Below are 21,311 nucleotides of genomic sequence, written 5' to 3'. Positions count from 1 at the left end.
TTTCCTGGAAAAATTACCATGTAACACAATACCAAGCCCTGTCAGCTGAAACCCCCAAGGAATCGTGGGGCATATTATCAAGGGGGTTTATCTCTGCTTTTTTGGCTTTAAAAGCCATGAAAGCGGAGATAAAATTATCTCCCTATTACCAAGCTGTCGCTAACACCAGTTAGTGACAGCTAAAAGGAGATAGCGACCATCTTGGGCCCCGCTTTGCATGTCAGTGATACTTATCACTAATGACATGCAAAGTGGCGTGCCAAGATGTTAGCGACTGGAAACAGTCCCTAACATCGCTATCTCCTATTACCAACTTTTGGAGATATTCGCGCATAGCGCGAATATCTCCAAAATCTAACACCTGCCCTGAGCAGTTCTTAGCCATGTTATCCAATGGGAGGTGGATAACATGGCTAAGAGCATTTGCTCGATAATACATGAATATCGCTGACTTTTCTGCGATAATAGCAAGGTTTATCTGCGATAAAAATCGCCGATGTGCGGCGATAATTCTTGTCTCTAAACAAGTTAGAGACAAAAATTATCGCTAGTTGTTCGTAATATGCCCCCGGGTTTTTGCTTGCAGAAATCGGGAGGCAGGAGACTAGCACTGAAATCAGTAGTCACACGCCTGAATCGGGAGGGTTGGCATGTCTGAATTCTCTACAGCTGGGGCCATAAACTACATCCGCAGGGGTAGGTGATAGCCTGGGACCAGCCTGGCATCTAAAATGGCTGCCGTGCACGACAAAATTGTGGCATTGGAAAAAAGGCAAGATGGCGCAGCCGCTGGAAGAGATGTATCAACATATATCAGCCTCCTCAGCCACCCTCAGGAAACATAGGGGATTAGGATACGTCTCCCGCACCCCCTTATACCTAGTAATTTAATTAACGAAGCACAAAATGGCGAATTCCCGTTTCGCTACCAGTTTGCGGCCCGTGAAGCGCTTCTACCGTGAAAAATCATTTTTTTTTTATTTTCCCCACGGGACCCTTTAATAACCCCAACAACATTCCTAGGGGGTCAAGAGGGTGATACCTTGCCCCCTTTCATTAAATTCCCCCTTCGTTTTTCACCTCTTCTTCTCTCTCGATCCTACCGAGAGACAAGATGGCGGCCGCTCCGGACTGTCACGCAGCAAAAAAAAAAAAAGCTCACGCACAGCCGCTGGAAGAGATGTATCAACATATATCAGCCTCCTCAGCCACCCTCAGGAAACATAGGGGATTAGGATACGTCTCCCGCACCCCCTTATACCTAGTAATTTAATTAACGAAGCACAAAATGGCGAATTCCCGTTTCGCTACCAGTTTGCGGCCCAGTTCGCGGCCCGTGAAGCGCTTCTACCGTGAAAAATCATTTTTTTTTCTTTTCCCCACGGGACCCTTTAATAACCCCAACAACATTCCTAGGGGGTCAAGAGGGGGATACCTTGCCCCCTTTCATTAAATTCCCCCTTCGTTTTTTAGGTCTCGCCTGTCGATGCGCATGCGCATCGAGCAAGCGAGACTATTGCGAGTTATCCACTCTTTATCTAACTGCAAGGAATCGTGGCGATTCCTTGCAGTGCCCGTGACTTTTAAGGTCAATGCGCATGCGCATTAAGCTTATGCGCATGCGCATTGACCTTAAAAGTCACGGGCGCGTGCACGTCCGTGTTTGTTTACCCTTGCCTACTCTCTCTCTCCCCTCTCCGCCCCCGTTCCGCCCCCTCCCCTTCCCGCCGTGTCGCATTTCTCCTCCCCCCTCCCCTCTCTTCCCTTCGGCTTTTTTTTTGTTTATTTTACCCGCCGTGTCTCCGATCCTTTCGCTCTCCTCCCCCCTCCCCTCTCTTCCCTCCGGCTTCTTTTGAAGTGTTCCTGACAGTTACTCGCAAGTGGGTTGGAAGTACAATAAATACATGAACTTGCCCTTTCATGTGTGGAGGCTTCTTTATAGAATTGGTGACGATCCCCAACACACTGGACTCATCAGCGTGCAACCCTGTGCAATATCGCTCCACATCCTCCTGCTGGAAATCTTTTGGATTCTCTGTTTTCTAAAAACAACAGGCAAGTACTGGCTATTTTAGCACTATGCGTTAACTAATTTCAATGAAAAATTGTATACCATGGCGGTAAGTACCTTTTGCGATGCTTGCAGCATTTGTCATTATCTAAGATGTATGTGACGGTTCAACTGTATTAACGGCTTCAACCTCAACTGTCACTGCAACACTTCATCATTACGCTTTGGTTATGCGTTGCCTCCATCTTGAGATGACAATCCGAATGCATACAGCGCAACGTTCGGTATACTGAAGCACTACGCAACATGCGTGCTACCATTCTCATTCTTGCTGTGCATTGATTGTGCTGCTCAGAGTTGTCCGTCTCTGTTTACCCGCTCCGCCCCCTCCCCTTCCCGCCGTGTCGCATTTCTCCTCCCCCCTCCCCTCTCTTCCCTCCAGCTTGTTGTTTGTATAATTTAACCCGCTCCGCCCCCTCCCCTTCCCTCCGTGTCGCATTTCTCCTCCCCCCTCCCCTCTCTTCCGTCCGTCCGTCTTGTTTATAATGCCACCGTGGGTTCCCTTTCTGTACCGGGTGTTGATGGATGTTTTCAGATTTTCTGCCCGACCTCCAGTGCGGTTAAATTCCCATCTTTCCCTCCCCATGTGCTCCGATCCCCTCCCCCACCTCTTCTGCCCGTGATTGCCGCTCCGTCTCGCTCGGGAGTGGCAGGGAGATTTACTCTCTGTTAGGTTCCCGCGGGGAAAATGAAGGCGCACAACATAAGCACAGATAAGGAGGAGGCAACCTGCTCTGTGCCAACAAGAACGGACCAGCCCGAAAGAGGAATGTAGACTGACTGTTGCTTGCAGCACTGCAGATAAGGGTTCAAATAAATTGATAAATCGTGTTGCTGTTTTATTGTAAAACCGAATTACAGGAGAGGAAAACCGCGACAGTATCTTTAAATCTGTAGCAGTGTACTGCTCGTCTCCATCAGGGTGCAGGTCTTTGTAAAAATGGTTTAATCCTCTTCGTACCGACTGTTTCTGTTGCTAGTAGAGACTCCTTGCTAATAAAATATATCACCTTGTAGTGGATTTAATTGAACTCTACATTCGATGTTCTGTTTCCGGTAAAGCACCACGACAAACTATCTGCAAAAGTGTGGTGGGGAACTTGGGTTTAAAGCAATAACATGTTTGAGAACAAACTTTCGTGAAATAATATTTGTGGAACCTTCAAAAGATCGCGCCTTAAAAGATGGAAAATGTTTTGGAACCCAAGTATAACCAACAAGTTCGTGTTTACGTCCGTCCTTTCTGTGCTGCTTCCAGTTCCCATGTTATTATTAGGTCTGGCCTTTGAGACGCTTTAAGCGGTTTCACCTTATTGTTTTTCCACGAAATCCATACATGAGTTGCATACAAGGAGAGTGTTTGTCAGCACGCTTTATCTATTGGCCCGTTAAATTGTCATTCACGTTTTGCTTCCATCCACCACCGCACGGCATATCGCAAAAAGCCATGGGTCAGCCTACTTTACCCATTGGCTCTCTTCGTTTTGAGTGACTGCACAAGACCTGTGCACATTGTTCTTAGCCACCAAAATAATACTTTCTCTGCAATGGCCATGCAGGGGTGAAGTTAACTTTTCATTTAATGTATTCTTTTATGCTTACTTTATTGGGGATTTATTTCCTTACTGCTTTTTTAAGTGTTGACATTTTAACATTGTAGCTAACTAGGATTTGAGTGCATGGTTAATTCCTTTTTGTCTTTTTCACAAGTAATACAATGTATGGCACAACTAAAGGAGACCACTAGTAAAATGGCCACAATAGTGAATGTGTTTTTTCATTTTTATTTTTATGAAAGCCTATGGTGGACACGTATAGGTAGCATTTTTTTGTGGTACATATGATGTTGACCACCTCACTCACCCTCAACCCCTCACTCACCCTCAACCCCTCACCCCCTCACTCACCCTCACTCACCCTCACTCATCCTCACTCACCCTCAACCCCTCACCCTCAACCCCTCACCCTCACTCACCCTCAACCCCTCACCCACTCACCCTCAACCCCTCACCCTCACTCACCCACCCTCAACCCCTCACCCTCACTCACTCACCTTCAACCCCTCCCCCTCGACCCCTCCCCCTCGACCCCTCCCCCTCAACCCCTCACCCTCACCCTCACTCACCCTCAACCCCTCACCCTCAAACCCTCACTCACCCTCAACCCCTCACTCACTCACCCTCAACCTCTCAACCCCTCACCCTCAACCCCTCACTCACCCTCACTCAACCACCCTCAACCTCACTCACCCTCAACCTCACTCACCCTCACTCACCCTCACCCACCCTCACCCTCACTCACCCTCACCCTCACTCACCCTCACCCTCACTCACCCTCACTCACCCTCACTCACCCTCAACCCCTCACCCTCACTCACCCTCACTCACTCACCCTCACTCACCCTCACTCACTCACCCTCAACCCCTCACCCTCACTCAACCTCACTCACTCACCCTCAACCCCTCACCCACCCTCAACCCCTCACCCTCACTCACCCTCAACCCCTCACTCACCCTCAATCCCTCACCCTCAATCACTCACCCTCAATCCCTCACCCACCCTCACCCACCCTCACTCACCCTCACTCACCCTCACTCACCCTCACTCACCCTCACTCACCCTCACTCACCCTCACTCACCCTCAACCTCACCCACCCTCACCCTCACCCACCCTCACCCACCCTCACCCACCCTCACTCACCCTCACTCACCCTCACTCACCCTCACTCACCCTCACCCTCAACCCCTCAGCCTCACCCTCACTCACCCTCAACCCCTCACCCTCACTCACCCTCACTCACCCTCAACCTCATGCTAAAGATTTACAAAAAAACCCATAAACAATTCTAAATGCACTAACTCTAATGCTGCGAGACCTATTGCATTTCTAATGCTTGTCACCTCTTCTTCTCTCTCGATCCTACCGAGAGACAAGATGGCGGCCGCTCCGGACTGTTTAGAATGTTGACAGACACCGGAGAGCCAATCAGCTTTCTGCGCGCAAAGTTCCGAAACGCGAAAAGTAAGCGGACCGGATCGCTGCCCGGAGCGCTGTTACAGATATATATCTTGATTTAAACGTTAATTTCTCAAAATCCACTGAAGCACATATATTGAGACCTAGCAAAGGCACATCGGGCTAACAGTCCCTACAATTTTGCCAAGTTTCGTGCAAATCCATTCAGCCGTTCGAGCTAAAAGTGAGTCCAACCGCCCTATGGAAAAATGAATGGGAAAAACGCGTTTTGGGACCCCCCTTTTTTCTCGGCCCCCCCTTGACGAAACCCCACCAAATTTTCAGGGGCTGCTCAGAAACAAAATGTGCCATTTTCCTGAAAATTTCAGCCGATTCCGTCCACAAACGCCAAAGTTATTAGACATAGAATTTTCAAAAATCCCATAGGGAATTAATCCTAACTATATATACCTACTGGCGATAGCCAGTAGGTAATATATATATATATATATATATATATATATATATATATATATATATATATATATATATATATATATATATATATATATATATATATTCACTGAAAAAACCATAGGTTTCAGGCAGGTTATAGTTAGGAATTATCATTTAAAAAACCTTAGAAATTCACTGAAAAAAGCATGGGTTTGAGGCAGGTTGTAGTTAGGAATTATCATTTAAAAACCTTAGAAATTCACTGAAAAAAACATAGGTTTAAGGGGTGTTATAGTTAGCTGGACATTTCACTTACAAAACAATTGAAAATCCTCCGTTATAATTAGTTGTACTAACTGTAACTCTTCTGCCGCAATCCACTGGTTATGATGTCACATATTACATCATCCATGACATGGTCAGATACACCCTGATGGCATCTCAAATGACATCACTGATGAAATAATCCAGTGAATGTGGTTTGGTTTGTTATTTAAATATGTATTATATATGTAGCAATCTCCATTTAAGAATCAGTGGATATACACCTATCATTGGAGGATTTAGTAGCAGTGTGATTGAATTGTTTACTTGACTAATTTAAGTGTCTAACTAAATATATTGGATAGTGACTAAACTGTGTGAATATCTGTATTACATTGTCAGTTGTTGTGTAAACTGCTGCACCAGTTGGTTACTAGCTACGTGAAAGTCTATATTAGTTGTTGATTAGTTAACTGACTATTTGTATGGGAGAGTGAATTTGTGTGGGGTTCGGTGGGGGATCTGTGACTGCCCAAAGATATGTGAAGAGTTAATTCAGTATGTATATGACGTTAAGACTACATGTTATAATAGTTGTTTGGGTGAGTGAATATCTTTATGGGTGTTGTGATGAGCAAATATTTTTCTAAATGGTACATGTCCAACAAAGTAGAAAACTAAAAGGCAGTGTATGTGACAGTTGTTGTATATAAATAAGTATACATAAGACTCAGTGATTGCATGAGTGACTGTATAGATCACTATATACTTGTAATACTGATTTCTTAACACACTAAGGGCCAGATGTAGGAACCCTAATACCGGTCGTTAATGGCCGAAATTTCTGTATTTTGGACATTACTAACTGGTATTAGGCATTTGGGATGTAGTTGGCTACATTTCAGATTCTGTAATTTACCGAATCAGTATTTAAGAATTCGGTAAATTCCAGAATTCTTAAATACCGATTCGGTTAATTACCGAATCTGAAATGTAGGAAGCACTCAAGTGAGTTCTTTTCATCTGTAAGGATTCGTTATTTACCACCAACTACAAGTTGGTGGTAAATAACGAAAACCGTTAAAAAAACAATTTTTTGCTTTTTATTCAGTGCCATGTGGCAGATGTGTGCCACATGTGCACCCATGCTCTATTCAGGGGTGCAACAGGGTGTCAATGTGACACCCTGCCACCCTTAAAAGGGTTCCCCTATTACCGATTCAGTATTTACCGATTCTGTATTTACTGAATCGGTATTCACCAAATCAGTATGTCCCATTCATTCTTATGGGCCTCCAGGCCCATGGAAATGAATGGGAATTACTGAATAACGAATCGGTAAATATCGATTCTTAATTACCGAATCTTACCGATTCGGTAATCTTACAGAAAAATTATCTACATCCCATTTACCTATTCTTAATTACCGATTGGTAAAATTCGGTATTTAAGAATAGGTAATTTGAGATTACCTACATCTGGCTCTAATTATGAGTTACTATCTATATGAATAAATGAAGTGATATTTGTATAAGTGTATAGCTGAGTAAATGTAAATATGATACATTGTTTTCAAAAGTGAGTAGGATGACTGCATAACTGAATAGTGGTCCCGCAAGGACTGAGCAGGTGAGGAACCTGCGATGATGATGGGTGCATGAGTATGTCCTTTACCATATTGATATCAAGACTCAACACCAAATGCGAGTCTTCTTGGTTGCAGAGCCGGACTGCATGATGTAGAACGTACCCTGGTGTGTGAAAGCGCAATGTTATTCTACTCCACATTAAGATAGTGACAATTACCAATCATAACATCTTTCTTTTACTATCTTTTAGATGTAGAGCTTCAGTGTGCACTACGTCCTGGCACATGGTGGAAGACACACCGGTGACAGAAAGGTGAGCTGCAAATATTCTTTTCAGTCACTCTCTCAGTTCCTCTCTCCTTTGATAAACAAATGACACACAATCTTATCTTCCTTTTTATCTAACAGGTTGTGTTTCACAAATTGGCGTCCCCCAAAACCTCCAAAGCTCAATGTTTGAGGATTCTGCGATGATGCATGGCCATCGAAACAACGCATAAGAAGGCTGCTTCGACACGTGGTGGACCCTCTTTGAATCACGCTATTAGCACAAGGTGAGCAAAGAAGCTTGTTTCCGAAGCAGCAAGAAGTCACCTTTGGGCGGAGAGAGTAGATAGTGTGCAGCAACTTAACTTCGTACAAATGTACAATTACCTCCGGGCAATGGGAGTGGATAGGTTGCAACAGTCTGGGTGCGCAAGAAAGGGCACTCACCTCTGGACACTGGGAATATATGGGGTGCAACAGTCTGGGAAGGCAGTAATGAGAACTCACTGCTATGCAGTGGGAGTGCATGGGTATAGTACTCTGGGAGAAAAGAGCACACAGACTCCATATTGCAGTGGAAGTTGATGTAATACAGTATCCTGAGTGTCCAAAGGCATAACGCAGAAATATACGTGTGCAGTTGTATGTACTCTGCTATTACTAACTCTATACTATCTTTCAGATCACTAAACTTGAGGGTGCACTATGAAACGGCACGTACTTGGACACACACCGGAGGCAAAAAGGTGAGCTACAAAGATTTTCTCCAGTATCAACACTACCTCTCCTGCTCCATCTATTACTTTCTCTCTCTCACATTTTCAATGTCGTTTTTTCTCTCTTTCTCTTTCTCCCTTTCTCTCACATTGTTTCTCTTTCTCTTTTCAAGTTATGGGTGCTGCTGTCCACTCTACAGATAAATAAATCAAGGCTGAATTTAATATAGTCTGCAGTATAGAACCAAAGCAGAACTCAAGTTGTGAGCTCTGCTGAAAACAATGTTTACAAAAAGTGATTAGAGCAGCCTAGATACACAATGCCTCCAATTAAACGTGCTGCAAATAAACAATATTGTCCTGCATAATGACGTGATCTCTCACCTAATTCTCAAGTCAAGTCAAAAAGCTTTATTTCGATAAAAGTCATTATCATAAAAGCAGCTCAGTGTATAAAAAGTTACAGTTAAGAACAACAGTAATAAATGTAAAAGATTTTATATCTCTGTTCCAAACATTTAAAAAAGACAATAATTTCAATAAAAATGTTTGTTCAATGTTAGACTAGCCAGCTAGTTAATTAAGTTTTGCAGGTTAAGCAATTATGGCAGTATTATCAATTTAAGAAAATTTTTCTAAAAAAGAATTAAACAGATTGTTTTAGCTTTTTGGCTCGAATAGCCCAGGCCCAGGATAGAAATTTGGCTAGGGCGCAAGCATAGGGTACACTACTGTCCGAAATAAGTATCCTGATTGCCACATCATGACTCCTAGTCCCCAGCTGACGGCATAGGTTTTTGAGCCAGACCCTCCTTGGAGTGGCGTACTCGCCGCACACAAACATAAAATGTGCTAGTGTTTCCGGTTTAGCAAGACACGATGGGCATAGCTCAGACATATCCATACAGGATTTCCATCTTTTAGTGAAGGTGTTAAGTGGTAGGGTTCCCATTCTAAATCTGAAATACAAAGCCCTATCAAAGGGTTTTCCAATTGCATCCAAGTACAATTCCCGCCTGGGACAGTCTTTGAACCTCAGAAAGTCCTCTGTTAGCCTGCCCAGGGAGGTGTTAGAGTTTCTTTGAGAACAAATCCAGTCCCAATAGAGCTTTTTAAGTGTTTGCTTTGGGGGTGAAGTTCTATTTAGCCATGATTCAAGTTGACTCAACCTAGTTAATAAGCTTTTCATGTCTTTTAGCCATTTGATTTTATACCAGCTTGGTGATGACATGATTTCCTTGAGGCCTCTGGCATAACCGCTTAGTTCTTCTACCCGCCAGATGCGGGCCCATAGTATTAAGGGGCGAAATTTCGCAATTTCGCCAATCTGGGTGCAGCCAAGGTCCATAGATAAAGGAAGTGTCGGGGTGCCTTGTGGAAGGGACATTATTTCTCTGCAGAATTTGTTCTCGGATCTCTGCAGAGCATCAGTGGACAAAGAACCCCAAAGTTCCGCCCCATAGAGGGCAGAGCTAACACCTTTAGCTGTGTAAATCTCAAGGACTGTTCCTATAGGCCTTGTTGTACTGGAGCGTTGCTCTCTCAAAAGGGCACCTGTAATCCTTTTGTGGCTCAACAGCATTTTATCTAGGTGTGGCGTCCAGTCCATTTTGTCCAATAGACGTATCCCAAGGTAATCGAAGACCTTTACCCTTTCCAGGAGCTCAGCGTTTAGGGTGGGGGAACGCACATGTTGTTTCGGGGGATTGAGGACAAGGTACTTCGTTTTGTTTGTATTTATTACCAGACCTCATTTGGTACAAAAGGATTGGAAATTGTCTAGAAGTCTCTGGAGTCCCATTGGGGTTTTGGAGATTAAAAGCGTATCATCCGCGAAGAGGAGGGTTGGTATGCGTTCACCAGCCAGGGATGGCTCGTCAGATGGATGTTTGAGGAGATGCTCGACCACCCCATTGATGTAGAGAGAGAAAAGGGTGGGAGCCAGAACACATCCCTGGCGGACTCCTCTCTCGACCGGAATACTGCCCGTTTTATCCCCTCCAGGGCCCCACCTGACTTGGGCAAAGCTGTCTTGGTGCAATCTGGCTAATAAGGATAGTAAATAATGTGGCAGCCCCATGTCAGCAAGTACTTTCCATAATAAGTCCCTAGGTACAAGGTCAAAGGCAGTCTTTAAATCGATAAACGCGAGATAAAGACTGCCCTTGCCTATGACCACAACCTTCCAGTATACCATCATGAGCCTGAATGCTTGCTCAATCGTTCCAGTGCCCACTTTAAAGCCTGCCTGGAAGTCGGAAAGGATTTTGTTTTCTTCTACCCAAGTTAGGATTCTAACTAACAGGACTTTGCCGACAACTTTTTGGCTGGTGTCTAGCAAGCTGATCGGCCTATAGTTAGATGGGTCATCCCTCGAACCTTTCTTGTGGATGGGGACCACCTCAGCCCCTTTCCACGATAAGGGAATAGGGGCACCCTTACAGATGGCAACAAGGAGGGAGTGAATCAATTTACCCCATTTGGCGCTATCGGATTTTAGCAGGTCCCCGGGAATCCCATCAGGTCCGGCCGCTTTTTGTGGAATGATATTGCTTATAGCATATTCCACTTCCTTTAGCGTAAAATCAAAGTCAGTGGGGCAAAATGCATAGTTTGTGATAGGCGGGGATATAACAGGCCCTCTCCCGTCTGAGCTGTCATGGCAGGAGTAGAGTTTGGAAAAGTGATCCTCCCACGCCTGGCTTGGGATATTGCAGGTTAGCAGATCACTGTCTGGTCTATTACGTGCCCTTATAGTGTCCCAAAACCATTTAGAATCTTTTTTCAGGCTGGCTTCTTTAAGGGTTAACCAGTTGGCATCTTCCCACTCCCTTTTAGCTAACCACAAAACCTTTTTATGTTCCCTCCTAGCTATTTGAATTGGTAGGGGGGACTTCCCTTTAACTGCCTCAATTAGACGTGTCTTGGCCTTCCTGCACGATGCAGAATACCAGTCATGTCTGCCTTTGGGTTTGGTTAGAGGTTTGATTTTCCCTATAGTCCCTTTTGCCCAAAAAAGGTCCCCTATAGTTTTTATGGCTACTTCGTAGATAGTTGTTACCTTATCTGCTGCCATAAGTAAGTCTATGGAGCTGATTTCATCTTGTGAGCCTTTAATCCCCTCTTCAATAGTGGACAGTTTATTAGTATTACACAAGATTTTATTCCACTTAAGGCGTCTTCCACAAGAGGAGACAGTAATCTCCTGTGGGCAGCTCAGTGGTGCTAACGGTGCTCCGGTGGACCAGGAATTCATTAGGGTTAGGGAAAGTGAGTTATGGCCACTCTCTATGGTAGGAATAACAACCATGTCGATGACCGAACTCCAGAGCCCCCGGTCCAACAGAATATAGTCTATCCTTGTGGAGTGACCAACTCTGTTGAACGTTGGGGCACCCATCTGATCAGAACGTGTGCGGCCATTGGCTGCTCTTAGTCCAAACTCTAATGTAAGTGCATTGAGCTGTATTGCACTGCGAGTCCAGCGCTTAATGGGTGGAATAGAGAGCATGGGAATACCCCACCTACTGTCCTCTTCTCCTAAATCAGGTATTCCTTCTAGGGGGAGTGGCTCATATGTGCAGTTAAAATCTCCTGCTATTATGGTGTGGCCAGGTTCGCTATGGTCCCCTAATTGGACCTCAAGCTCCGATACTGTTGGTGAGATGCACCCATTTTTGGAGCCTCTAACTTAGACATTGTAGAGATCTACAAGTAGTCCCCCACGTTGGCCCGATAAAGAGATACCAAGGATATCTGGGTTTCCTGCCTTTTTTATGGTTATCCTACAGTTGAGCGAAATGCTTACCCAGATGATAAGCCCCCCTGATGGCCGCCCCTTCCCTGTCTTAGGTTTTACAGCTGGTGTAAAAAATGTGACAAACCCGACACGGTACAGTGGCTCGGTAATCCAGGTCTCTTGGAATGCACAGATCTTGTGGGCGTCAATCAGGACGTTCCACTCCGGGAGGCCTAATTTCCTAGAAATCCCCGCAAGGTTCCAACTAAGGATTTTTATCTCGCCCTGTGTTGGATCACCGTCGGGGATGGTAATAATTTTAGAGTTTGGTGGGTCTACACTGTCCCTAGTTAATATGTGGGAAAGTGGTATTGGGGGTGCCACTGTTGGGGATTCGGGACGTATGGGGAAAGGTATGGCTGACGGGACATCCTCCATATCATTATTGGTGATAGTGAGATTTGGATATGGAGCTTCCATGAAGTTGAGTCAGTCTACCTCATCTAGCACACAATATCTATTTGGGTGAGCGAATTGTGAGTACGAGGGGTCGAAAGGAAGGGGCAAGTCCTGCCATGGCTGCTGCCACTGATGGTTAGCGGATTGTGGGGGCTGAAGGGGTTGCTGCCACTGCTGAGCCGACTGATATAGGGGTGGTGGGTGTTGGAAAGATTGTTGCCACTGAAGACTAGCATGGTGTGGAAATAAAGATGGGAAATGTGGTGGTTGCTGCCAGTGTTTAGTGGTATGTTGCGGGGGATACACAGACCCTCTGTTAATTGGAAAAGTAGGCCGATGAGGATTTAATCTTGGCGGCATGGGAAGAAAGTAAGACAGAGGGAGTGAATTAATTTGGGTAGCAGGACCACTGTTGGGTGTATTGCATATGTAGCTGGCTGCCCCTGTGTCCCTAAAGTTAACTGTAATTACATCCCCTGCTATTGTTTTCTTACTCCTGCCCACCCAGTCCCCTCTACGCACAGTAAGAATTTCACCACTTATATTGCTAGGTAAGGGTTTGTGTAGTTGACGCCACTGGGCACATTTGTTTCTTAGCTCTACAAAGGTTTCTTTTACTCCATCCTTCAGTGGGGGAACGGCTGTCAGCACAACCACAAAAGGAGAGACTTCCGGTGGCAGGCTAATTGACTTAAAACGCGCCTGCTTTGACTTAGAGCCTTCGGGCTTGTTTGTAGAGAGAGGAGCTGCAGGGTTGATAGTCTTTCCTGTAAGATCTTTTGCTTGTGAGATGGTAGTTTTATTTCCATCAGCAGATTGTTGCAAAGCCAAAGTAGAACCCACCGCCTTCAGAGTAGATAGGGTTGGGGGTTGAGCAGAATTTTTCCCCGTTTGAGACAGGTGTAATGAGGCTGAATCCTTGGTAACTGATGGTATTTTTGCCTTGTTGAATGCATCTTTAGGGAGCTTGACGCAAGGTGAAAGCTTGGGAAGTGTTTCTTTAATCCCTTGTGACTGAATAGACCCAGGCCCATTCATCTTATTAGGCCATTTCGAGTTCATTAGCGACGTGAGTCTGTCAAGTTTAGAAATTAAGGGCTTGATTTGCGCTGCTATTGTGGCCTCAAGGTCCAGTTTAAGATCTGTTACCATGTTTTCAACCCAGCAGGGTATGCCTGGCGCCAAATGCGGGGCAGGCGATATCAGGTTATGGTTCCTGGCTTTAGCTTTGGGTTTTTCCTTAGACTTAGTCTTGGGCGCAACCTTTGTAGGAATAGTAACCCTTCCCCCGGAGTCGATAAGTACAGGAGCTGTTCCTTTATCAATTTGCCCATCTAGACTCGGCTCCGCCTTGTTAGATGTCTGACAGGCTTCTAGATCTGGGGTAGCCTCAAGATCAACATAAGACGGATCCGAGTCAGATTGGGTGACTGACAAATCGACAGCGTTCGGTACTGTGAATGCGCCAGCGGTGGTCAAGGGTAGGGGTAAGGAACAATTATTCGAAGCTTGCTGGGAAGGTAAGTTTGCGTTTGCAAGAGAGCCCAAGGACGAGCGCTTAGCATTCATGAGGTCCAAGGAGACTCTTTTTTCCAGCAATATAATACTTTTATCGATGGTCTCGTTCACCCGTGAGATAAAAAGATCTATAGGTCCAGTCACTTGTGCTACCGCCATGGCTTTTTTAGTACAGCTTCTGGTTCTGTTGCGCATAGTTGACATCTGTGATGCTGGATCAGATGCAACAAGGGACCTCACAAGAACGGTAGGTGATATGGCTAGGAGGCGGCCACTATGTGTTTGGAGAAGAGAATGGAATCACAGTGCCGCCTACCTTGCCGGTGGATTGGGGGCGAAGAAACAGGGGTTCAGAGCCAGGGCCGTCCTCTGCCGTCCTTGAACGGCCTTAAACGGCCTGCTCTTTGCCCGGTCTTAGCTCCGCGCTTGGCCCCGCGCGCGTCCCGTGTTGCGCGCACTAATGCTGCTAAAGTACTCCCGGGTAGAGAGGGGGCGTGGCACTGGGAGGGGGCGCAGCTCACCCGGGAAGAGGACACAGCTGAGGATGTTAGAAGCTGCTCCTCGCAGTCCCGGGGCCGCGCCTCTCACCTCCTCTGCGGCCTCGCGCTGGAAACTCCTTTCACCGGCAGGGTTCACCAAAATGGATCAGGTAACTGCTACTCCAGTAGCACAGGCAGAAATATGGCAAATCAGGCAGACTCCTCTAAGCGAGCGGCCCCCGCGAAGCGGGGGCCGCGAGGAGTAATGAGCACTTCGGTGGGGGCGGGCACTGGGAGGGGGCGCGGCTCGCCCGGGAAGAGGACACAGCTGAGGATGTTAGAAGCTGCTCCTCGCAGTCCCGGGGCCGCGCCTCTCACCTCCTCTGCGGCCTCGCGCTGGAAACTCCTTTCACCGGCAGGGTTCACCAAAATGGATCAGGTAGCTGCTACTCCAGTAGCACAGGCAGAAATATGGCAAATCAGGCAGACTCCTCTAAGCGAGCGGCTCCCGCGAAGCGGGGGCCGCGAGGAGTAATGAGCACTTCGGTGGGTGCGGGCACTGGGACGGGGCGCGGCTCGCCCGGGAAGAGGACACAGCTGAGGATGTTAGAAGCTGCTCCTCGCAGTCCCGGGGCCGCGCCTCTCACCTCCTCTGCGGCCTCGCGCTGGAAACTCCTTTCACCGGCAGGGTTCACCAAAATGGATCAGGTAACTGCTACTCCAGTAGCACAGGCAGAAATATGGCAAATCAGACAGACTCCTCTAAGTGAGCGGCCCCCGCTAAGCGGGGGCCGCGAGGAGTAATGAGCACTTCGGTGGGGGCGGGCACTGGGAGGGGGCGCGGCTCGCCCGGGAAGAGGACACAGCTGAGGATGTTAGAAGCTGCTCCTCGCAGTCCCGGTGCCGCGCCTCTCACCTCCTCTGCGGCCTCGCGCTGGAAACTCCTTTCACCGGCAGGGTTCACCAAAATGGATCAGGTAACTGCTACTCCAGTAGCACAGGCAGAAATATGGCAAATCAGGCAGACTCCTCTAAGCGAGCGGCACCCTCACCTAATTCTGTCTCATCGCTGAATCATTTTAAAGACCTGCTGGACCATACTGTAGATCTGACCGAGCAGGCACTTCGCTACAGACACCTCTTCAACGCAGGCCTATGAGAGGGGTGGGATGTATCAGGCACACTGCAAACGTGCGAATAAGCAATATTGCCAAGTGTTATGTTAATTTGTGATCTTTGACCTCATTCAGTCACATCGATCTAATTTTAAAGACTTATTTTCATTTTTGTTTTGCAGGTTACCTACCATTGGAGTCCATCTCACATTTTGTTCATTATACTGTTATGTTAAAGTTACGTTTCTATTTATTTATTTTTGTTTTATTAAAAGTTAATAAAAAATAAAAAATAGTGTATACATCTTTTTCTGACAACATTTCACTATTATTTAGCGTGATAATCATATGCTTAGAGAAGATTTAAAAATGAAAAGTAGAAATGACGTTTATAACTAGAAGTATAATACTGAGGCTAACTCTTTACCAGAGTCTGTAGCTGCGATTAACGGTTCCTATGGACATTTTTAAAAAGTCCAGCACACTTGCTGTTTGGATTAGCAACATTGTGTGGTGAACTTGTGACCTGTGTGCTTAGTTAAGAGTTCCATGAACTGCTGCTATGGTAACAGGCAGTAAGCAGTTTGGGGTTAGGGTTGAAAGGTACTCGCTGTACAGAAGCTGTTATATTTACCCAGGATCCTCTACATGACAGAGGGGAAAGCAAACTGAGACTACAGAACACTATGTATATTACAAGCAAAAGAAGTGCACAACTCTTCGAATTAACCTCAAGAGAGGGCTTGAGGAATGGCCACTGACGTTACAAAACCCCATGTACAATTTGCCTACTCTGTACTCAACAATGGGCAATTCTTTATCGATCACAATCAGACACTGTTGCTTCACGATTCACAGTGGGCACTTCACTAAATACTTCATGCCTATTTAAATGGGAGATGGGATTGTCGACATTCCAAAATTTAGGGGCATATTTACAAGGATGGCGTTAAAATATCGCCGCTTTAACAGCAGCAATCTACAGCTAAAATAGCGATAATGGACTTCAAAATCCTTTGTTGTCTTACTGGAAGATTTTTTCAACACTGCTGATTGCTATGGCAGAGTGAGAGCCTAGGCTCCCGCCCTGCATAGCAAACTTGGTTTGTATTTTGAAAGAGAGAACACGAAAACCTGCTCTCTCTTTTAAAATGCAAAGCAAAACGCTTTTCCCCATGGGGAGCGGTATATTAGCAGGTCCCCATGTGGAAAAGTAATGGTGGCTTCCGAAGGATGCAGGGAGTTGACTGGCAACTTAGGGACATTTGGCCTCCAACCACAGTCTCCAACTTTAAATATGCGCAGATGGGATCGCGAGGAAGAATAAAAATTAGCAGTAGGTGATATTTTTTTTCCGGTAAAATTAGGAGTCTTCAATGGACATATTTACAAGGACAGCGTTAAAATGTTCTGGTGTAAACCTGGGCTTCTATTGGAATTCTCAAAAGTCTACTATTAAGCCCACTATGGCTGCTTGAACAACACTTTCCTAACGCTAAAGCAACGATAATTTAAACGCTGTCCTTGTAAATATGCCCCCAATATTGCGAGAAATACAGTGATAATTCATGTTCGCAAGGGAAAAGCTTGTTAATATAAGACTGGGGACTTAACATATCAATCCACCTTGCATATTCAACATGCTTAGGTCTACTTCAGACAGATGTTAGGATCCGACATAAACCGCAATTACAAAGACTTTTGCTTTCGGTCCTCAAATCCAGGGCCGACCTTGTAAATACAACGCTGTTGCCATACCTCCCTCTTCCATGTTATATTGTCATAGGAACACCTACCTTGCCACTGGGAATGCCTACATTGCAACTCATTGGAGATACAAGGCGAGCTGTTACCAAACCGGCTGCTAACATGCGTTAATGCATCCTAGCATCGCCTAGTGAATAGGGTAATATCATTTTCACTGCATTTTTGGCTTTTTTTTAAATTGCAGTGAAATGGCATTTGTTAATATGCCCTCAAGTTTGCTATGACAGAGCGGGAACCTCGACTCCCGCCCTGCCATAGCAAACAGCAGTGTCCGGGGGTAGGCACCCCAAGACACATCAGGAGCCGCTCCTGGGGGGTGGTGTTACTCAAGGCTTTTGACTGCTCCAGAATGGAGACCACGCTGCCCCACTCCCAAAATATAAAAAGGCCCAGAGGATGCTCATCCCCGGGGCTTAGACGGACCTTTGAGCTCCCTCATCCATTTATTTTGTAGCACCAAGGAATGGCGGTCCCCGGGCTACAAGCCCCCTCTGAACACCCATCACATGTAATATTTTAGACCCCAGGATTTGGCCCTCCCAGGTAGCTAATTTTTAAACAAACACAGGAGCCTGTGCTTCATTTTAATTTTTTTACGGCGGATCCATGCACCCAGCGCACATTTCTCTGTTTTTTCAACAACATTTTCTTGGGGGGGGGCCACGGGGTCCTTGTGGAACCCCCTAACCTGGTCTAGAGGGTCAAAATATTTCTTACCTGCCCCTTTAATACGTTTTGTACACTTGTTCCACTAATTTCTAGATCATCGCTTCTACTGAGGGACAAAATGGCTGCCAACACTTCCTGGTTTCGAATATTGACAACCACTTGACAGCCAATTAGCATTCAGCGTGTGATCGGGACGGTGCACTTAGAGTGGCGCAGGATGCGCGTATCCACCGAGGCCATAGATATATATATGTACTTTTAATTGTAATTTTCTCAGGAACTACTGAATGGATTTACACCACTTAAGCAAAAGGCACAAGTCTGAACCAAGGACTAACTATTTGCCAAATTTGGTGTAATTCTGTTCAGCAGTTCGGGCTGTAGCCGCGATGAGCGGTTCCAATGGATAATTGCACAGGGAAAACACGTTTTGGGACCCCCCTTTTTTCTCGACCCCGCTACACGAATCACCCGAGACTTTTAGGCCAGGAGTGACCAGAGGGCTCCACCAGTTTTGAAAATGTTGCAAAGATTCGTCAACCGGCACCAAAGTTATTCCAAATAGAATGTTGCGGATTTCCTATGGAAAATAAGTCCTAACTATAACTGCCTACTGGCAATTGTCAGTAGGTTATTTATATATATATATATATATATATATATATATATATATATATATATATATATATATATATATATATATATATATATATATATATATATATATATATATATATATGTATGTATATATATATATATATATATATATATATATATATATATATATATATATATATATATATATATATATATATATATATATATATATATATATATATATATATATATATATATATTCACTGAAAAAACCATAGGTTTCACACCAGTTATAGTTAGCTGGAAATTTTACTGATATAAAACCATTGAAATTCCCACGTTATAGTTAGTCGGACTCACTATAACTTGCGCGTGCAATGCACTGCTGATGACATCACATATTACATCACTCATGACATGGTCAGTGACATCACTCATGACACCATCCTTGTGACATAGTGACAGACCTCCTTTCACTATAATGTAACCCTTGAGACACATATTCAAAAATAGAAACTGAAATTTTTAAAAAAATGGAGATACCTATATCAGTTACAACAAGCAATTCAGTAATTCCACTATCTATATACACATCCACTCATTCACCAACAGTTCTATATAGTCACTCATACATATACTCACTCATCATATGAAGTGATACACCTATACATCCTGTTACACACCGACATTCATCCAAAAGTTACTCACACACATATTCACACGTGCAAATAAACTATTGGACATCCATTTATTTGAATATAGAGTTATACACACACTTCCACCTTACTTCTATTGAAAATTACACATATTTATTCTCTTAAACAATCACTTATAGAAACACATACTTATTTAAAAAGGAAATCTTACAATCTCTTACTCTCACATATAGAAACAACAGAGCCCTTGCACTGTAGACAAACAGTAATCGTTTAGTATAGATACAATATCAAAGAGAAAATTTATAGCAAGCACATCAAGACTTAAGTGAGTCGTTCAAATGATGTAGAGCAAAAAGTTCAAAAGGCTGATAGGTTCTTGGTGTGTAACACCGGTTTTAATGTTCCTCTGTACTGGCCATTACAGAGGAACATTAAAACCGGTGCAAGGGCTCTGTTGTTTCTATACAATTTGTGTGGATCTCTTTGGTCCCACGTTGAGCGGTTACGAGGGATTACCGCCCGCCCCTTTTTGCCTGGACTAATGTACTCCTGAATAGCATATAGCTTGCGGTAACTTTGGTGTGCGCCTGATCAACTCTGGAACAACCCAAAAACCCTCCCAGTTGTTTTTGTTTCTTACTCTCACATATACTCACTTATATACATCAATATTCATATATACTAGATTAAAACATATGTAGTTACTGATAAAGACATTAGTGAGACAGTCATTCACTCACTAACAAACACATATAGACACTCATCCACCCATACAGTCCTGTACATATGCTGTCTTCAAAACACATACAAACAAAGAGTCAGTCACTCATGCATCTATGTGCTAAGTAATACCCCCACCAAACCATATAGACACTCATACTGATACTAATAATAATATCAAATAACCCATATACATACGCATGTTGCTACTTATCAACACATGTAGCCACTTATACACAAAGTGAAACACTAATATATGTATTTAAATTTTTAAACATAACTCACTAATATTTATTTTTCAGAAAGACACATATTCACTGGATGGTGTCATCAGTGATGTCATGAGTGATGTCACTGACCATGTCATGAGTGATGTAATATGTGATGTCATCAGCAGTGCATTGCACGCGCAAGTTATAGTGAGTCCGACTAACTATAACGTGGGAATTTCAATGGTTTTATATCAGTAAAATTTCCAGCTAACTATAACTGGTGTGAAACCTATGGTTTTTTCAGTGAATTTAATAGGTTTTTTAAATGCTAATTCCTAACTATAACTGGTGTGAAACCTATGGTTTTTTCAGTGAATTTCATAGGTTTTTTAAATGCTAATTCCTTTGTATATCGAGTTTCTAACCTTTTTTTTTTTTTACAATTTGCTGTTTTTTTTAAGTATTCATTTTTTTTATATAATTTTTTTCTTTTGCGCTCTGGGTGCGCGCTCCGGGAAGCTTTCAGCTAAGCTCTCCTGTAAGCTTCTCCGAGAGCTCATCTGAAAGCGCACCCAGAGCGCAACTGTCGTTCGTGAAAAAAAAATATGAATGAAAAGTTAATAATAATGCAAAACATTTCGTACCATACAAATAAAATTTGTTTTTTTTAATATGGAAAATGATTATGCATTTCTATAAAAGATTGATGACGTCACTTCGGCGCGCAACGTAAGTGCCCTCGGAAGCGCCTACGTGCGCGGCGCCTAAACGCACGCAAAAGCGCCTACGATCGCGCCACGTTTGCGCCCCGGAAGCGCCTACGATCGCGCTGCGTAAACGCACCGGAAGTGCTCCGGAGCGCGCAGCGTAAACGCGTCGGGTCATGTGACCCTAAAATAACACTTTTCATTGGTTGCTAACAGTTTTTTTTTACAATGAATGAAATCCCCACCCATTTCCTTCACTTCTTCTTTCACTTTTGTGACTGAAAGACCTGCCTTTTTTGCTGCTCCATATTCCTGGATTCATCATGGCTGCCAGACCATCCAGCAGTGAAG

The sequence above is a fragment of the Lissotriton vulgaris genome, chromosome 10 (assembly GCF_964263255.1).
Source record: "Lissotriton vulgaris chromosome 10, aLisVul1.2, whole genome shotgun sequence".
Lineage (NCBI taxonomy): Eukaryota > Metazoa > Chordata > Amphibia > Caudata > Salamandridae > Lissotriton > Lissotriton vulgaris.
This window is presented reverse-complemented; position numbering follows the sequence as displayed.